The 20,267-nt window shown below is 45.7% G+C and overlaps 1 protein-coding gene across 2 annotated transcripts in view; it reads right to left on the bottom strand.

The window, feature by feature from the left end:
* LOC127907673 (uncharacterized) overlaps positions 1-20,267 on the bottom strand; it is a 308,290-nt gene that overhangs the window by 241,472 nt on the left and 46,551 nt on the right. The gene's annotated exons all lie outside the window — the stretch shown is intronic.

Raw genomic sequence — 20,267 nt, forward strand, 5'->3', positions numbered from 1 at the left:
TTATTGATCTAATCCTCTTTCCCACGGCCTCTTCACATCAACAGACCCCCAATGAGTCTCCTACGGTGTGTGGGTGCGTCTTCCGTGCAGTTATGTGTTTATAATGGAGATAGAGGAGGGGGTGGGGGTGGTTTCTCTTTCTCTTTCTCTGCCACACGGACAGAGTGATAAAAGAGAAGACGAGAGACAGAGACAGAGAGAGGTCCTCTCATTGTAGTTGTCTCCTCCACAGCCACTGGAGTCTGTTGTCTGTTGTGTCACGGTCCTAGGAGCTCTGGGTCTCTAGCAGTCAGATCCTGATTTCCTGCATCTCCACTTCCAACACTACAAATTGCCCCCCTGCAGCATCTGAGGCCCGCTCACACACACGTACACACACACACACACACACACACACGAGTTAACAATGACAGAAGCTGGCTCTATGGACGATAAAAACAAGACTCCCTCTGCAGTGTCCAAGAGGTTGTTAGAGGCACAATAACACACTGACACACACACACACACACACACACACACACACACACACACACACACACACACACACACACACACACACACACACACACACACACACACACACACACACACACACACACACACACACACACACACACACATCACTCGATACAGCCAACCAGGAGACTTTGGGTGGGTAAATGAGTAGAGGGACACATCGACGTGTCCATGGCTCCAAGGCAGTGCTCAACAGACACTCCAGTGGCTCCAGGACAGTGCTCAGGCCATACAGATCTGTTATTGAGATGACGGTCCATGCCCTCCTACTAAATGACACATTCAATGGTTTGCCCCTGGGCTGATTGTTTGTTTTTTTGTGAGTGTTGTCATCAAGGCACAAGGCGTAACCCAGATGCAGACAACGGAGGCAAATGGTTGGAGTCTTACAATGTTTATTAATCCAAAGGGGTAGGCAAGAGAAGGGTCGTGGACAGGTGAAAAGGTCAAAACCAGATCAGAGTCCAGGAGGTGCAGAGTGGCAGACAGGCTCGTGGTCAAGGCAGGCAGAAGGGTCAGGCAGGCGGGTACAGAGTCCAGAAACAGGCAAGGGTCATAACCGGTAGGACTAGAATAAGGAGAATGTAAAAAGCAGGAGAATGGGGGGGAAAATCATTGGTTGACTTGAAAACATACAAGACAAACTGGCACGGAGAGACAGGAAACACAGGGATAAATACACTGGGGAAAAGAAGCGACACCTGGAGGGGGTGGAGACAATCATGAGGACAGGTGAAACGGATCAGGGCGTGACAGTTGTTGCCGATGCCTCGTTTCAAACCAGGGTCTGCTTTGGTGGGTACATGCATAACTGCGTGCGCGTGTGTTTATTTACGACTCGGTAGAGACAGACGAACAGAGGAGACAGAGAGCAGAGGAGACAGAGAGCAGAGGAGACAGACGAACAGAGGAGACAGAGAGCAGAGGAGACAGACAGACAGAGAGCAGAAAAGACAGACAGAGAACAGAGGAGACAGACAGACAGAGAGCAGAGGAGACAGACAGATAGAGAGCAGAGGAGACAGACAGACAGACAGAGAGCAGAGGAGAGGAGACAGACAGACAGAGAGCAGAGGAGACAGACAGACAGAGAGCAGAGGAGAGGAGACAGACAGACAGAGAGCAGAGGAGACAGACAGACAGAGAGCAGAGGAGACAGACAGACAGACAGACAGACAGACAGACAGACAGACAGACAGACAGACAGACAGACAGACAGACAGACAGACAGACAGAGCAGATAGACAGACAGACAGACGAAACAGACAGACAGACAGAGAGCAGAGACAGCAGACAGAGAGACAGCCAGACAGAGAGCAGAGGAGACAGACAGACAGAGACAGACAGACAGACAGACAGACAGACAGACAGACAGAGACAGACAGAGCAGAGCAGAGCAGACAGACAGACAGACAGACAGACAGACAGACAGACAGACAGACAGACAGACAGACAGACAGACAGACAGACAGACAGACAGACAGACAGACAGAGAGCAGAGGAGACAGCCAGACAGAGAGCAGAGCAGACAAACAGACAGAGAGCAGAGGAGAGAGGGCAGATGGGGATAGAGAAACGAGAAGGAGTATTCACCCACATACAGTGGATGAGAAAAATAAACTATCAAATAAATTCTACAAATACCGAGCTATATTGTATTGGTCACACAAATGGGAAATGTATAAAAGATAGCTGTCAAAGTTATTGGCACGTCTGTTTTCATTACCTTTCAATACCACACCTTGCACAATACACACTAAAGCTTTTTCTAAAATGTTTCCCTGGAGAACACATTGGGAGGGATCTCAGACCATTCCTCCATGCAGAATCTTTCAGAGGCAACCAGGTTTTTGGCTAAAATGTCCTTGTACTAGCAACAGTCATCAAAATGTATTAAAGGTTTTCAAAATAATAACCCCAAGCACACATCAAAATCCACAAAGAAATGGTTACTTGGCCACAACAATCTAAATTTGGACTTAAAAGCCATTGAAATAAAGGTTAAATAAATAAACCCTGTGGTTTGAATTGAAGAGGGCAGCTCATAAATGCAGACTGAGGATATCGAGGATCTGGAAAGATTCTGTATGACGAAATGGTCTACGATTTCTTCCCAATAAGTTCTCCAATCACAATAAACATTTTAGAAAAAGGATAGATGACGTTCTCCTCGCAAGGTGAGGTATTGAAAGGTATTTAAAACAGGGTGCCAATAATAATTTTGACCCCTTACTTGCTAAACAAAATCTCTTTCTCTGAGCAATTGTATCAGTATAAAATAATATATTTTTTGAGTTTTTAGACCATACAATATAGCTCAGTATTTGAATTATTTATTTTATACAGTATTTTTTGCTCATCTTCATCAAGGGTGCCAATAATTAACTACAGAAGCTGTGGAGACAAGACCAAAGGTTGTTTAACAGTTTCCATATTCACATCCATTATAGTACTTATTTTATTCAACCTTTATTTAACTAGTCAGTTAAGAACAAATGCTTAGTTACAATGGTGGCCTAGTAACGTTGTTCAGGGGCAGAACGACAGATTTGTACCTTGTCAGCTCGGGGATTTGGGCTAACAACCTTTCGGTAACTGGCCCAACACGCTAACCACGAGGCTACCTGCTGCCCCAACACAATGCAGTGTATCTCCTGGCAGATACAAGCTATGTATAAGTCATATTCAGAATAAACCAAATTCTTGATGCAAAATATTTCCTGGTTGTGTTTTATATACTGTATCCTGGTTGTGTTTTATATACTGTATCCTGGTTGTGTTTTATATACTGTATCCTGGTTGTGTTTTATATACTGTATCCTGGTTGTGTTTTATATACTGTATCCTGGTTGTGTTTTATATACTGTATCCTGGTTGTGTTTTATATACTGCATCCTGGTTGTGTTTTATATACTGCATCCTGGTTGTGTTTTATATACTGTATCCTGGTTGTGTTTTATATACTGTATCCTGGTTGTGTTTTATATACTGTATCCTGGTTGTGTTTTATATACTGTATCCTGGTTGTGTTTTATATACTGTATCCTGGTTGTGTTTTATATACTGTATCCTGGTTGTGTTTTATATACTGTATCCTGGTTGTGTTTTATATACTGTATCCTGGTTGTGTTTTATATACTGCATCCTGGTTGATTTACAGTAAAGATTTAACTGGTTTGTTTGTACTGTCAGTCATCCTTTCATCTTTGATACGAGGCCAAGATGCAGAGTGGCTCTACCGATACACAGTGTACCTCATAATCCTCTCCAGTTATGACACACACACAAGAATGCACACACACACACACACACACACACACACACACACACACACACACACACACACACACACACATACACCCCCCACACACACACACACACACACACACACACACACACACACACACACACACACACACACACACACACACACACACACACACACACACGCTTACACACACACCAACAAATGCCCACGCACCCAGAGAGACAGAGAGAGACACAGAGAGACAGAGAGGAAGACAGAGACAGAGACAGAGAGAGGGGAATGGAGGAGAGGGATAGGACTCTCTTTACTGTACACTATATTTGATTGCTTGCAGAGACTGGTAGCATGTTCATTGGCAGACAGTTGCAATATATGGCTTCCTTTATCGTCTCCTGTCATAACGTAGGCAGTAAATCTGTGTTAAAGTGGGGAGAGGAGATGAGAAGGGAGGGGAATTGATTCTCTTCTACTTCATCTTTAAACTGTAATGTTGTGGAAGTCTGCCAAAGGTTCTGGAACTAATTTCCAGGCAGGGAGAATGCTGGACGTTATAGAATGTGATGTCATCTCACTGTGCTTCTGTTACTGAGCATTGTACTCCATTCTACAGTCACTCTTATACTTTTACCTTTTACTGACACCTGTGGCTATTGCGAGTGAATCGGTATTGATATCTGGTTTGTCCTTCGATGTGCTTGGAATCAATGAGCTCCGTGAAATGTTCTGTTTTTTTCTTGTTTTCTTCTTTCTTTAGGAGGAGTAATGTTGACAGACACACTCAGTGCTCCACTCATGGGGTATCGTAGCCATAGATTTCCCCAGGCACAGATAAACAGATACAGTGTCATAGGCTGAGAGTGTGTATGCACGTGCGCGCTTGTGTGTGTGTGTGTGTATGCACGTGCGCTGTGTGTGTGTGTGTGTGTGTGTGTGTGTGTGTGTGTGTGTGTGTGTGTGTGTGTGTGTGTGTGTGTGTGTGTGTGAGCGAGTGTGTGTGTGTGTGTGTGTGTGTGTGTGAGCGAGTGTGTGTGTGTGTGTTTATATGACTGTGCGGTGGGTGAGTGACAGGCGGGTAAAGTGTGTGTGGCAGCACGCTGCAGCGTGGAGAATCAGTTTCAGACTGCTGTAGAGTCAGTCAGTGGGCCAGTCTGTCAGCAGGACACAGAGACACACGGAGAGACAAAACACACATAACCACAAAGATCAACAGACAATTGTCACTGTCACTTTCTTTTCTTCTTCTCCCCCCGACTTTTTATTCTCACTCTATTTATTTTGTTGGGTCTCTTTCCAGCTGCCAGCAGTCCTGAGATTGTGCTCATATTTTTATATTTAACTAGGCAAGTCAGTGAAAAACAGCTTCTTATTTTACAATGACAGGCTACCCTGCTCCCATAACCCAGAGCGCTGCTCTATAGGATTCCTGATCACGGCTGGTTGTGATACAGCCGGGGATCAAACCAGGGTCTGTAGTGATGCCTCTGGCACTGCAATTAGACTGTTGCGCCACTTGGGAGTATATCTCCTGCAGCCATTTTTAAGGCATAGCTATTAGTGTCCCAGGGACACATGTGCACACACATGCTCCTTTCATAGCCTTGACATTATGGCTAGAAGGTGCTATTACGGTCACAGAGTAATTGCGGTTGTTGGAGGTGCTGTGAATGAGAGAAGTCTTTTTGACTTCAAGCTTTGAAGGTCGGTTTTGAGAGGTGTGTGTGGGAGAGGTGTGTGTGTGTGTGTGTGTGTGTGTGTGTGTGTGTGTGTGTGTGTGTGTGTACGTACGCGCGTGTGTGTAGAGAAGTGTGTAGGGGTGCGTGTGGGTGCTGAAAGGTTGAATAATTAGAGTAATTTCCTTTCACTAATGGAGACCTGGTTATGTAGAAATCCCATTATGAGAGCTATTATATGATTCCTCGGAGCACGCACGCGCACACACGCATACGCACACACGCATACACACACACACACACACACACACACACACACACACACAGTGATCTGGACTGGAGAGGTCCTGGGATGGACAGTCATGATGAAAATAGCAAACTCCTTCTCTTCAATGATCTCTAATGAGAGATCCACAAACATAACCCATTGGCCCTCAAAACACCCACCCCTTTAGCAGTAATAGTGGCCCTCAAAACACCCACTGCAGCTACCCCTGCGGTAATAGTGGCCTTCAAAACACCCACTGCAGCTACCCCTTTAGGGTAATAGTGGCCCTCAAAACACCCACTGAAGCTACCCCTTTAAATAGTGGCCTTCAAACACCCACTGAAGCTACCCCTTTAGCGAATCTGGCCCTAAAACACCCACTGAAGCTACCCCTTTAGCAAACAGTGGCCCTCAAAACCCCACTGCAGCTACCCCTTTAGCGGTCAAAACACCCACCCCTTTAGCAGTAATAGTGGCCCTCAAAACACCCACTGCAGCTACCCCCTTTAGCGGTAATAGTGGCCCTCAAAACACCCACTGCAGCTACCCCTTTAGCGGTAAAACACCCACTAGTGGCCCTCAAAACACCCACTGCAGCTACCCCCTTTAGCGGTAATAGTGGCCCTCAAAACACCCACTGCAGCTACCCCCTTTAGCGGTAATAGTGGCCCTCAAAACACCCACTGCAGCTACCCCCTTTAGCGGTAATAGTGGCCCTCAAAACACCCACTGCAGCTACCCCCTTTAGCGGTAATAGTGGCACTGGGTAATTATCACAGAGTGGGCTAGTTCTAGGATGAGATAAAGAGTGAGCAGAATGGGGAGTTCTGTCCAGCCCAATCCCAGATCAAACCCTACACCCACATGGTGCTTAATACATGACAGGACAAGTGAATACAAGACCAAACCATTCTAAAGATGTCAGGTGCATATAGGGATATTCATCAACTTGACAGATGCAATGCCGTATTTTAAAACCCCCCGATTTGTGAAAATGGAATCTACAGAAAACGGCAGAGATTTCCGGTCCGAGGTACAAATATTGGTGGCGGTGCATTTTACATATTACAACTTGAAAACATGCAAATTACCTCCCTACACTGGCATAATGATGTGTCTTAAAAGGCTGAACACGGCACAGTACAGGTTATTACACATTCCTGATCATTAAGTACCCCCCACACACACACACACACATTTAATAGACTTGGCATAAAGTGCCATTCTTAGAATAAAATGAACTTTTTAAATGGAATAGACACGGTTTCCTGCTCTAATGAAACAGCCCCTCCCCTCTCGTTCCAACCTTTTCATTTTCTGAAACAGAAAGGGTGTTTTAATTTGCAGAAAGCCTGGGGTGTTCGGTGATTAATATTTGCGTCAGTCACACTCAGTGGCTCCCCAGAAAGAGCTCAGGGGTAACCATTCTCATAAACACCCCACATTATCCCTCAGTCTCTCTGTAACACACACACACACACACACACACACACACACACACACACACACACACACACACACACACACACACACACACACACACACAACACACACGTGAACACATGAACACACTCTCACACACGCACGCGTGCGGGCGCACACACACACTCTCACACACACACACACTCTCACACACACACACATGAATACACACGCACACACACACACATGAACACACACGCATGCACGTGTGCGCACACACACACACACACACACACACACACACACACACACACACACACACACACACACACACACACACACAGGATTCCATTTACACCAGCTCTCTGATAATGATCCTCATGGTCAGAGACCATGAAGGAGAATGTATTGAGCCTATAGGCAGCCCCAGTTAGCGAGGCAGACCTAGTAGTCAAAAGGGTGTTGGTATCAGAATTCAGCTGCCTCTGTGTGGGTTACCATTTCAAATGATGAGACTGGATCATGCCTATCTGTCCCAATCATTTGAGATTCAGGCAAGTTGCTGGATTGATACAACGTGGTGTTGGATGCGGACTCATTTTGGCATTCGACCACTTTAAGGCACATTTTGGTTTTGCCAAACTGCCAGCCGACACTTCGCCAATTCAGCTCTGCGATATATGAACTCGTGTCGCGTTACTGCAGACACTGGCATGAACTGGCAAACAGACAGGAAGAGAATGAAACCGTGCTCATTCAGGAAGGTCGTCATTCCCAAATCTCATTATCTGAGCCTGTCGGCAGGAAGGTCAACGTTCCGACACACACCTCATCGCCACCTCCGGGAATTTAGTATGCATCCCTTTTCCCGACGGAGCTCAATTTCAGCTGTCATAAATTAGAACGACGAGGCAGAAACGCGTTATTATCCAGGATAATGTGTTTCATATGCCCCCTCACGGTGCCTAAGGGCAATGACAAGAGCAATTACAAGAACGAGGGTGTGTGTGTGTGTGTGTGTGTGTGTGTGTGTGTGTGTGTGCGTGCGTACACACCTGCCAGCATCTACCTTACACCCAATATATTATTCTCTGAAATCTCATCAATGTTTAAAATGTTATCAAGCCAGGGACACGGACCACTGGCTATTGTTGATCCCTATACAAGGACAAAATAATACACACACACACACACACACACACACACACACACACACACACAGAGAGAGTAGGATGGGAGAAATTGAATGGTGGCTCGTGGAGGAGGAAGATACAGACTCTTTACCCGACATGCAACACCAAAATGAATTAGATTCAACTTTTATGGAAAACTTCTGTTTCTGACCGTTTCTGACAAAAAGGACTCACTTCATTTATTGAATATGTGTGTAATGGAGGTCATGTAGATGTGCCTCCCTTGTATAAAACATAGGCAATTTCCATAGACAACTAGAACGAGTAAATGCCATGTAAAATATGCTAATGAATCCTGAAGATCAAAGCCAATTGCAGAAGAACAAAAAGGTTGAAATACAACCGAAATGACATGAATTCTCAATATTTACCCCAGTTCCCTTTCTTTGACACTATTCTCGAGTGCCATGATGTTCACCGTTACTCATCTGTTCAGCAATATCAACATCCCGTGTTTTCAGACATGAAACAACACAATAGGAAGAATCAAATATTCCCCCTCATGTTCCTCGCTCCCCAGTAATCTCCACTTTTCAGTTTTCTACCCCTGCTCTCGCTTTCCCTCATTCCTTCGCTCCACATCTCATCTCCAACTGCCATAGCGATGTAATCTCAACTTGACAAGGCGGGAGGAGGAAGGTAATTCCTGGACACCATGAGAAAACCATTCGCTCTGCTGGTGAAGGTGTTGATGGTGCTTACCGGATGTAGGGGTGTGTGTACATGGAACGAGAATATTGTTCATAGATACACAGTGATTTGTAGTATTGTCACGAGTATAGTATGTGTGTGTGAGTTCATCTGGCTTCTGCTCTAAAACCAACCTATTTCTCCTGCTAGCTGGGTTCTCTCACACACAGAGGAGGTCCAGAGGGGGCCGTGTATGTGCCTGAGGCAAAACAAACTGTATCAGCGCTGCTCTAGGCTAGGGGGGGGGCTTTAAATTGGCATCTGCTGACTTGAAGTCTGACCCCTGCTGTGTGTATAGTCTGACACACACACACACACACACACACACACACACACACACACACACACACACACACACACACACACACACACACACACACACACACACACACACACACACACACACACACGGCTGACTCTTCCTCCTCTAGCTTGACCCACCTAACTATCCTGCCATGTTTTTGAGCTCTATACTGTTATAGACTAGAGGGCCCTGGGACACACTGCCTATGTCCCTGTGGTAATGACATGGTGTTTCAGACAGTGGTTCTGCCCTGAAGCTAAGAGAGGGAACCTGAGGGCGTGTTTAAACCATTATTCCTCAGATCAATTGCTTCTGCCTAAACTGAACACAAACGTTCAGAGCTCACAGAGCGGTTACAGACAGCAGTTGGGAATACCATACACACAAAAAGGTGTTGTAACATCACATACACCGAATAGCTGCAGTGAAATGTGTTGTCTTACAATACCAGCCTCCCCTTACAATGTACCACAACCCCTGGAGCAAATTAGTGTTAAGTGCCTTGCTCAAGAGCACATCGGAAGATTTTACTCCTCGTTCGCTCAGGTATTCAAACCATCAGCCTTTCCGGTTACCAGCCCAACGCTCTAACCGCTAGGTTACCTGCCGCCCATTAATTCACTTAAGTGGGCGGCAGGATCCAAAAGAACCTAAATCCAATCTGCAACCAAAGGAAGGCAGCTCATGAAGAGGTCTCATTTGATGCAGGCTTTAAACGGGCTTACGACTGCGAATGCCCCAATGGACCCAGCAGCTAAACAGGAACACCAAACGAACCATTGGCTGGATAACAACAAACGTTGTTTCCCCTTCAAAGGGTCTCTCCCCAGCACGCTCCAACCTGCCACATCAAAGTGGTCGCGTTCAAAAGTATCTTATCAAAGTGTGTGTGTGTGAATGTGTGTGTGTGTGTGTTTTTTTATGTTATAAGTTTATTAGTGTCATTTGGTGAGAGTAGACCCCCTGCCTGTTATAAGTTCTCTTTAAACCCAGTGAGAACCAGAGGGACTCAACTCTAATTGGAAAAACATGCTTCAAATGATAATTTGTTTCGAAAGTGTGGAGGTGAAAATGTAAAATATTAACAGTGACAAGTTTGTATAGAGAACATTTATGGCCTGTGCGTGTTTACATGGAGTGATGAGTGAGACTGAAGTTAGGCTTCAGCTCATTGGGCTGTCATGGTCTTTCTGTTACTGGGCCAATGTTTTTAACAGCTAGGCCACCTGCCGCCCACCTAGATCCATCAACCTTGATAAGATAACCTCACTCTCTGCTGTGTTTGTGCAGGTGTGTGTATATGTCACGCTCGCTCTCTCAAAGCAAAGTCACACAGCAGGAGACCAAGGTTGGCTACAGTCCCCAATCAAGCTGTGGAGTGAAGATGAGTTCACTGTACTGTTTACATTAGTTTAGGGTACAGATCTGCAGAGACGTGACAAATATAGACCTCTAAATATAACTGGGCTCCCAGACCCCTAACTATAAGGTTGTGACGCCCCTGACGATGTGGGTGTGTGACGCCCCTGAGGGTTTGGGGAAGTAGGGCAGAACGGGGGGAAATGGGGCGGCAGAGGAGCGGAGCAGTCACCATATCAATAATGGATGCCCATGTCACCATCAGGAGAGGGAGAGAGAGAGGGAGAGAGAGAGGTGTTTGTCACAAAATGGGACAAACAGCAAATTGATACTCTGCATGCAGAATTCTGAAAAATCATCCTCTGTGTACAACGTAAAACACCAAATAATGCATGCAGAGCAGAATTAGGCCGATACCCGCTAATTATCCAAATCCAGAAAAGAGACGTTAAATTCTACAACCACCTAAAAGGAAGCGATTCCCAAACCTTCCATAACAAAGCCATCGCCTACAGAGAGATGAACCTGGAGAAGAGTCCCCTAAGCAAGCTGGTCCTGGGGCTCTGTTCACAAACAGCCCCACAGAGCCCCAGGACAGCAACACAATTAGACCCAACCAAGTCATGAGAAAACAAAAGTACAATTACTTGACACATTAGAAATAAAAAAAAATTTAAACAGAGCAAGCTAGAATGCTATTTGGCCTTAATCATCGAGTACACGGTGGCAGAATACCTGACCACTGTGATTGACCAAAACTTAAGGAAATGTTTGACTATGTACCGACTCAGTGATCATGGCATTGCTATTGAGAAAGGCCACCGTAGGCAGACATGGCTCTCAAGAGAAGACAGGCTATGTGCACACTGCCCACAAAATGAGGTGGAAACTGAGCTGCACTTCTTAATCTCCTGCCAAATGTATGACCATATTAGAGACACGTTTCCCTCAGATTACACAGATCCACAAAGAATTCCAAAACAAACCCGAACTCCCATATCTACTGGGTGAAATACCACAGTGTGCCATCACAGCAGCAAGATTTGTGACCTGTTGCCACAAGAAAAGGGCAACCAGTGAAGAACAAACACCGTTGTAAAGACAACCCATATTTATGCTTATTTATTTTCCCTTCTGTACTTTAACCGTTTGCACATCGTTACAACACTTTATATGTACATAATATGTCATTATTCTTTTGGAATTTCTATGAGTGTCATGTTTACTGTTAATTTATGTTGTTTATTTTACTTCTGTATATTATCTACCTCACTTGCTTTGGCAATGCTAACATACGTTTCCCATGCCAGTAAAGCCCCTTGAATTGAATTGAATTGAATTGAGAGAGAGGGAGAGTAGGAGGGGAGAAGGAGGATGGAAGTCAGGAAAGGCAGAAGGAGTGTGTGCCCGTGCACCACTTAAAGTAAACCCCTCCTTGAAGAGATATTCCAGATCAGCGTCAGATCGCCGCCTTTTCTGTCCAGGTGTTGACGGCAGTAGCCTCAGATCCCCGCCTTTTCTGTCCAGGTGTTGACGGCAGTAGCCTCAGATCCCCGCCTTTTCTGTCCAGGTGTTGACGGCAGTAGCCTCAGATCCCCGCCTTTTCTGTCCAGGTGTTGACGGCAGTAGCCTCAGATCCCCGCCTTTTCTGTCCAGGTGTTGACGGCAGTAGCCTCAGATCCCCGCCTTTTCTGTCCAGGTGTTGACGGCAGTAGCCTCAGATCCCCGCCTTTTCTGTCCAGGTGTTGACGGCAGTAGCCTCAGATCCCCGCCTTTTCTGTCCAGGTGTTGACGGCAGTAGCCTCAGATCCCCGCCTTTTCTGTCCAGGTGTTGACGGCAGTAGCCTCAGCTCCCCGCCTTTTCTGTCCAGGTGTTGACGGCAGTAGCCTCAGATCCCCGCCTTTTCTGTCCAGGTGTTGACGGCAGTAGCCTCAGATCCCCGCCTTTTCTGTCCAGGTGTTGACGGCAGTAGCCTCAGATCCCCGCCTTTTCTGTCCAGGTGTTGACGGCAGTAGCCTCAGATCCCCGCCTTTTCTGTCCAGGTGTTGACGGCAGTAGCCTCAGATCCCCGCCTTTTCTGTCCAGGTGTTGACGGCAGTAGCCTCAGATCCCCGCCTTTTCTGTCCAGGTGTTGACGGCAGTAGCCTCAGATCCCCGCCTTTTCTGTCCAGGTGTTGACGGCAGTAGCCTCAGATCCCCGCCTTTTCTGTCCAGGTGTTGACGGCAGTAGCCTCAGATCCCCGCCTTTTCTGCCCAGGTGTTGACGGCAGTAGCCTCAGATCCCCGCCTTTTCTGTCCAGGTGTTGACGGCAGTAGCCTCAGATCCCCGCCTTTTCTGCCCAGGTGTTGACGGCAGTAGCCTCAGATCCCCGCCTTTTCTGTCCAGGTGTTGACGGCAGTAGCCTCAGATCCCCGCCTTTTCTGTCCAGGTGTTGACGGCAGTAGCCTCAGATCCCCGCCTTTTCTGTCCAGGTGTTGACGGCAGTAGCCTCAGATCCCCGCCTTTTCTGCCCAGGTGTTGACGGCAGTAGCCTCAGATCCCCGCCTTTTCTGCCCAGGTGTTGACGGCAGTAGCCTCAGATCCCCGCCTTTTCTGCCCAGGTGTTGACGGCAGTAGCCTCAGATCCCCGCCTTTTCTGTCCAGGTGTTGACGGCAGTAGCCTCAGAGCCTCCGGTTATTTCGGAATAACGCTAGAAAACTCCCGGGGACTAAAGATAAAGTTTCCCCTCTGCTTCTTTGCAGAAGTTGCATGTGTGAATCGAATTTAGCAGTTGACAATGGTCCTTTCAGAGCAAAATGGCGAAGGTCCATTCACTTGAATGCTTTATAAAAAAACGACTGGTTTTACTCCAGTGGTGACTGGCTTGTCTATTCTCAAGTATCTCTTCGTTTTACTGTATTGAATTTAAAAATGTATTATTGTGAATCGTGTCCTGTTTATTCCAAGGCAGCTGCAGTGGAGTCGAACTAGATCTGCAAGTACATCTTTTCCATTCTACTGTGACAGACTCAGCTTTCAGCTCACATATAGACCGGGCTGAGATCTGGCTACAGCCAGCATTTAGATAAATGATTGTAATCAACTGCCCAGGGGATCCCAACCTAAATGTCATCCATGATCATATTATTCATTTTTGGCCGGCTTGTGGTATATATGATTGTCTGTGTGTGTGTGTGTGTGTGTGTGTGTGTGTGTGTGTGTGTGTGTGTGTGTGTGTGTGTGTGTGTGTGTGTGTGTGTGTGTGTGTGTGTGTGTGTATGTGGGTGTGCGCATGTTGAGAATGACCTTTACACAGGGATGGGTAGGTTACCTTCTAAATGTAATCCATTACTAGTTACTTGTCCGAAAAAGTAATTAGCCGTGTAACTTTTGGATTACCCAAACGAAGTAACGTAGTTACTTTTAGATTCCTTTCTAAGAGGCAGAAGAAGACAAAAATGCATGTTACCCATTGAACCACATCTATTGCACCATAAATTAATGTTATGTAGGCTTCTTCTAACCCATCTTTACCTACCACATACGATTAAGTTATATTGTTAAAAACCAAAGTCTATTAGAATTCCAGTCATTCCAATAAATGTTATACCCCTGAGATCTTCAAGAATAGGACTTGGAAATATAGTAAAGTATAGATTAGCCAAATTGTTTACCTGAGCATGACCCCAAAACTACTGACTTATTAGCCAGCCCTACTCTGCTGTTTATGATTTTGTTGTCATGGAGGTGTAAGGGATCTCGTCCTCCTCTTCTGAGGAGGAATAGCGAGAAGGATCGGAGGACCAATGCGCAGCGTGGTAAGTGTCCATAATGTTTATTCAAACACAACAGAACACTGGAACAAAACAATAAACGTGAATAAACTAAACAGTCCCCTGTGGTAACAAACACTGACATGGAAGACAAACACCCACAACTCAAAAGTGAAACCAGGCTACCTAAGTATGACTCTCAATCACGGACAACTATTAACAGCTGCCTCTGATTGAGAACCATACTAGGCCAAACACAGAAATCCCAAATTATAGAAAAACGAACATAGACAACACCCCCAACTCACACTCTGACCATACTAAAACAAAGACATAATCAGAACGTGACAGGAGGACTGATTGGGCTCATTGAATCGAGTTGGCATGGCATGTTTTGAGCACTACTGAAAAGTGCTATTTACATATGAAAAATGTATGTGCTGCATTTGCTATTGTTCAGTTGGTGTAAAGTACTTAAGTAAAACATACTTTAAAGTACTACTTAAGTAGTTTTTTGGAGTGTCTGTACTTTACTTAACTATTTATATTTTTGCCAACCTTCACTTCTACTTCACAAGTTTCCTAAAGAAAATAATGTGCTTTTTACTCCATGCATTTTCCCTGACACCCAAAAGTACTCATTACATTTTGACAGGAAAATGGTCCAATTCACACTTATCGAGATAACATCCCTGGTCACCAGTACTGACATTGATCTGGAGGACTCACTAAACACAAATGCTTTGTTTGTAAATTATGTCTGAGTGTTGGAGTGTGACCCTGGCTATCCATCAATAAAAATACAATCAAAAAATGGTTCAGTCTGGTTTGCTTAATATAAGGAATTTGAAATGGTTTACACTTTAACTTTAACTTTTGATGCTTAAGTACATTTTAGCAATTCCATTTACTGGGTGATTTTCATTTCTACTCGAGTCATTTTCTATTAAGGTATCTTTACTTTTACTCAAGTATGACAACTGAGTACTTTTTTTCACCACTGCTATTGTTTCCCTTTTTTGTTGGCGGCTCTTTGATATCTTTGATAATGTGCAGCTGTTAAAGGGTTAAAGGGCAAAGGGCACAGATGAAACAATAACAATGAATGCTGAGGGATCGGCCTTGAGAACTGTAACAACTCTCAGATGAGTAGACAGGGCTATGGATGCAAGGACTGACCATCCATGATATCAACACTATTCTCTTTACCATGTTCTGAAGCTATACAGTGTTGGTTCACATTAACAATGTTTACAAACATTGGAGAAAAACAAGCTTATATTTTGGGACCACATGGAGTGTGACAGTTGAACTAAGCTCATGAGACATTTATAAATTATATTCATCAAGAATAAACGGATATTTAATTATTTAAGTTAAAAAATGGATGTAGCAACTACAAATTTCCCCTTTAAGTCTATCAAAAGTGTACGAGTTTGAGCATTTGTGTTACATTCTGACCGTAGTTCCTTTGTTATGTCTTTGTTTTAGTATGGTCAGGGTGTGAGTTGGGTGGGTTGTCTATGTTCCGTTTTCTATGTTGTGTTTTCGCGTTTGGCCTGGTATGGCCAGAATCTCCCGCCTGGGAATCTACCGCCTGTCCGGCGCTGCTGGAATCTACCGCCTGTCCAGCGCTGCTGGAATCTACCGCCTGTCCGGCGCTGCCGGAATCTACCGCCTGTCCAGCGCTGCTGGAATCTACCGCCTGTCCAGCGCTGCTGGAATCTACCGCCTGTCCGGCGCTGCCGGAATCTACCGCCTGTCCAGCGCTGCTGGAATCTACCGCCTGTCCGGCGCTGCCGGAATCTACCGCCTGTCCGGCGCTGCCGGAATCTACCGCCTGTCCAGCGCTGCTGGAATCTACCGCCTGTCCGGCGCTGCCGGAATCTACCGCCTGTCCGGCGCTGCCGGAATCTACCGCCTATCCAGCGCTGCTGGAATCTACCGCCTGTCCGACGCTGCTGGAATCTACCGCCTGTCCGACGCTGCTGGAATCTACCGCCTATCCAGCGCTGCTGGAATCTACCGCCTGTCCAGCGCTGCTGGAATCTACCGCCTGTCCGACGCTGCTGGAATCTACCGCCTGTCCAGCGCTGCTGGAATCTACCGCCTATCCAGCGCTGCTGGAATCTACCGCCTGTCCAGCGCTGCTGGAATCTACCGCCTGTCCGACGCTGCTGGAATCTACCGCCTATCCAGCGCTGCTGGAATCTACCGCCTATCCAGCGCTGCTGGAATCTACCGCCTGTCCGACGCTGCTGGAATCTCCCGCCAGAGGCAGGCGTCGTTAGTTGTCTCTGATTGAGAATCATACTTAGGTAGCCTTTTCCCACCAGTGTTTCGTGGGGGTTTATTTTCCTTGTCAGAGTTTGTTTCCACACGGAACTGTTTAGGTTTTGTTTTGTCACGTTGTCGTTTATTGTTTTGTTCAGTGTTCTTATTAAAAACCAAGATGAACACTTACCACGCTGCGTATTGGTCCGATCCTTGCTACTCCTCCTCAGAAGAGGAAGAGGAAAGTCATTACAATTTTTTATCAGCATGAATTAGATTGAGCAATAAAAGCCTCGCTTGTATTCTGTATTTTGGGATCCGCGCTATGCTGCTTTTGTATGGGCGCTTCTTTCACTGGCTGTCCACTGGTTTCAAAAACAATGGCAGGCTTAAACTTCCTGAATTCAACCATTATTGGTGTCAAATACACATTTAGATTTGTGAACAGCCATCCACATCAACCACAATCCGTAAGGCGCAAATGGCTAAATGAGAGAGCAGCAGTGTGATTCACATTAATGTGCTATGTAGATATCAATAATAAGTGATATCCATATCGCCGTGGACAAGACCACCGCTGTCATCCTTACCTCCAAGCGTCCATTCATATTGGATAATCTTAGGATGCCGACAGCAGTCGCACCATTGGAAGACATAGCTTGGACTGTATCCTACAAAAGCCTTTTCCTGCTATTGTTACACGATCCGTCAAACCCATTAGGTGTGTCGTCATAGTGATCTCTGACTTGTGGTCAGACTCGCTCAGCTGGAACAAACATACACGTTCTCCTTTTTTTCAATGCTGATTTGAATGTCATTGAGAAAACAGAGAAGTGGCAAATATTTTGTTTCGCAAACCTCCTTTCTGAATTTAAAAGTAATCCTCGAAAGTAATCATGTCATTTTCCAGAAGTATCTGTAATCTGATAACAATATTGATGCTGGTAACGTAACAGATTAAAGTTACAGGTCTTTTGTAATCCCTTACATGTAATCCCTTACTCTACACACTTCCTCTACACCTGAACATGAGTAGCAACACAACATGTGTGTGAGATCCGTTGTATTCTGGAGCACGACGGGGGAAGACAAAGAAGGGGAACGCAGCTGCGTAGCCACGGGCAACAAGCCCTTACGGTAACCCAGGGTTACCATCCAGAGCAGAGACAATAGCAGCGTGTATAAGAGCCTGATCAAACTAACTGTATTGGTATGAGCGGTGTGTGTTGTGAATGAGGAGACCACAGATGCCCTCCAGGCCTCCAGACTGAAGCATCGACCTGTCAAACCTGTGAGAGGCCAATCAGCCGAGCTCCTATCAAACTAACTGAGGTAGAGAACACATTGAATCCCATCAGAGACAATAGGCGTGTATAAGAGCCTGATCAAACTAACTGTATTGGTATGCTGGGGAATGAGGAGACGCCCAGCAGAGACAATAGCAGCGTGGCCTAAAACTAACTGTATTGGTAGAAAATGAGGAGACTCTGATGCTTTGGCACACACACACAGGAACATAAATACAACCAGATACCTGACAAACTAACACAGAAACGAATGAGAGACAATAGCCCCCAAACTAACTGTGGATCCCATCAGCAGAGACAACAGCAGCGTGTATAAGAAAGAGCCTGATCAAACTAACTGTATTGGTATGAGAGCGTGTGTGTTGTGAATGAGGAGACACCCCCCCATTGAATCCCATCAGCAGAGACAATAGCAGCGTGTATAAGAAAGAGCCTGATCAAACTAACTGTATTGGTATGAGAGCGTGTGTGTTGTGAATGAGGAGACACCCCCCCCCCATTGAATCCCATCAGCAGAGACAATAGCAGCGTGTATAAGAGCCTGATCAAACTAACTAACTGTATTGGTATGAGAGCGTGTGTGTTGTGAATGAGGAGACACCCCCCATTGAATCCCATCAGCAGAGACAATAGCAGCGTGTATAAGAGCCTGATCAAACTAACTGTATTGGTATGAGCGTGTGTGTGTTGTGAATGAGGAGACCCCCCCGTGTGTGTTGTGATTGAATCCCATCAGCAGAGACAATAGCAGCGTGTATAAGAGCCTGATCAAACTAACTGTATTGGTATGAGCAGAGACAATAGTGTGTGATCAAACTGTGAATGAGGAGACACCCCCCATTGAATCCCATCAGCAGAGACAATAGCAGCGTGTATAAGAGCCTGATCAAACTAACTGTATTGGTATGAGCGCGTGTGTGTTGTGAATGAGGAGACACCCCCATTGAATCCCATCAGCAGAGACAATAGCAGCGTGTATAAGAGCCTGATCAAACTAACTGTATTGGTATGAGCGCGTGTGTGTTGTGAATGAGGAGACCCCCCCCATTGAATCCCATCAGCAGAGACAATAGCAGCGTGTATAAGAGCCTGATCAAACTAACTGTATTGGTATGAGCGCGTGTGTGTTGTGAATGAGGAGACCCCCCCCATTGAATCCCATCAGCAGAGACAACAGCAGCGTGTATAAGTGCGTGTGTTGTGAATGAGGGAGTGAAGAGATCTGTTGTTGTTTGTCTCCGTCTCTTCCCTCTAAATGAGCCTCTCTGTTATTTCTCCCTTAATGACACTAATTAGACTCCCCCCTTTAACTCATCTGTCTGGTGATCGAGCCAAGTACATAGCATCCATCAACAGTGTGTGTGTGTGTGTGTGTGTGTGTTCTCAGCAACTCCCTAAACGAGGCGTGGTAATCAGGCCTAAGTTCTACTGATCCCGCCAGTGCCACAGAACAATATGGCGGCCCTCTCTTACAGACTGAAGCCCTCGACTGCATCTTAATAGTGTAAAGTAGCTTCATTTCCTTCCTCGTCTCTCTTCCTGAATCTGGACTGACTTGATAAAACTAGACAGGTGAAAAGCAGACAACCTTCACATTGTTTTCACCTGTCCTGTTTCTTCAGATCAGTGCATATGTACATTTTCTCAAACTATCCCTCTCTCTGCACCTCTCCCTCTCGGGTGCTTTTGTTTACTGAATGTGTGTAGCCTTGAAATGCTGTCGGGAACATTTATTTCTGCCAGTTTACTTCATGTGTATATATTTTAATTGTTGCCATAAAGCATAATCACTCTTCTCTGAAAACACTGAATCAAGTCAAGCTGGGAGCTGCGCAGGCACACACACACACACACACACACACACACACACACACACACACACACACACACACACACACACACACACACACACTCTCTGTAGCCCTCTCTTTACCTCCCCCTCCTTCTCTCTCTCCCTTCTCTGCTGCTTGTGAAACACCACACTACAGATGTTCTGACACACAGAGTTGGTTTGGTGTAGAGCATCTAATCCCCTGGTTAAAGGAGGAGGGATTATAACAGGAGGATGCTATGGACCAATAGGAAGACAACATGGTGGTGGAAGAGCAGGTGTGGTAGAATTTGAGTTAAAGTGAGGGAGGCAGAAAGATGGTCAGATTGTGGTTTGATGTCTAGGGATCGAGAGGGGCGTGTGTGGTCCCCCATGAAAAAATATTACAGTTGACTATAGAATATTACAGT

Source organism: Oncorhynchus keta, chromosome 15 (genome assembly GCF_023373465.1).
Source record: "Oncorhynchus keta strain PuntledgeMale-10-30-2019 chromosome 15, Oket_V2, whole genome shotgun sequence".
Classification (NCBI taxonomy): Eukaryota; Metazoa; Chordata; class Actinopteri; order Salmoniformes; family Salmonidae; genus Oncorhynchus; species Oncorhynchus keta.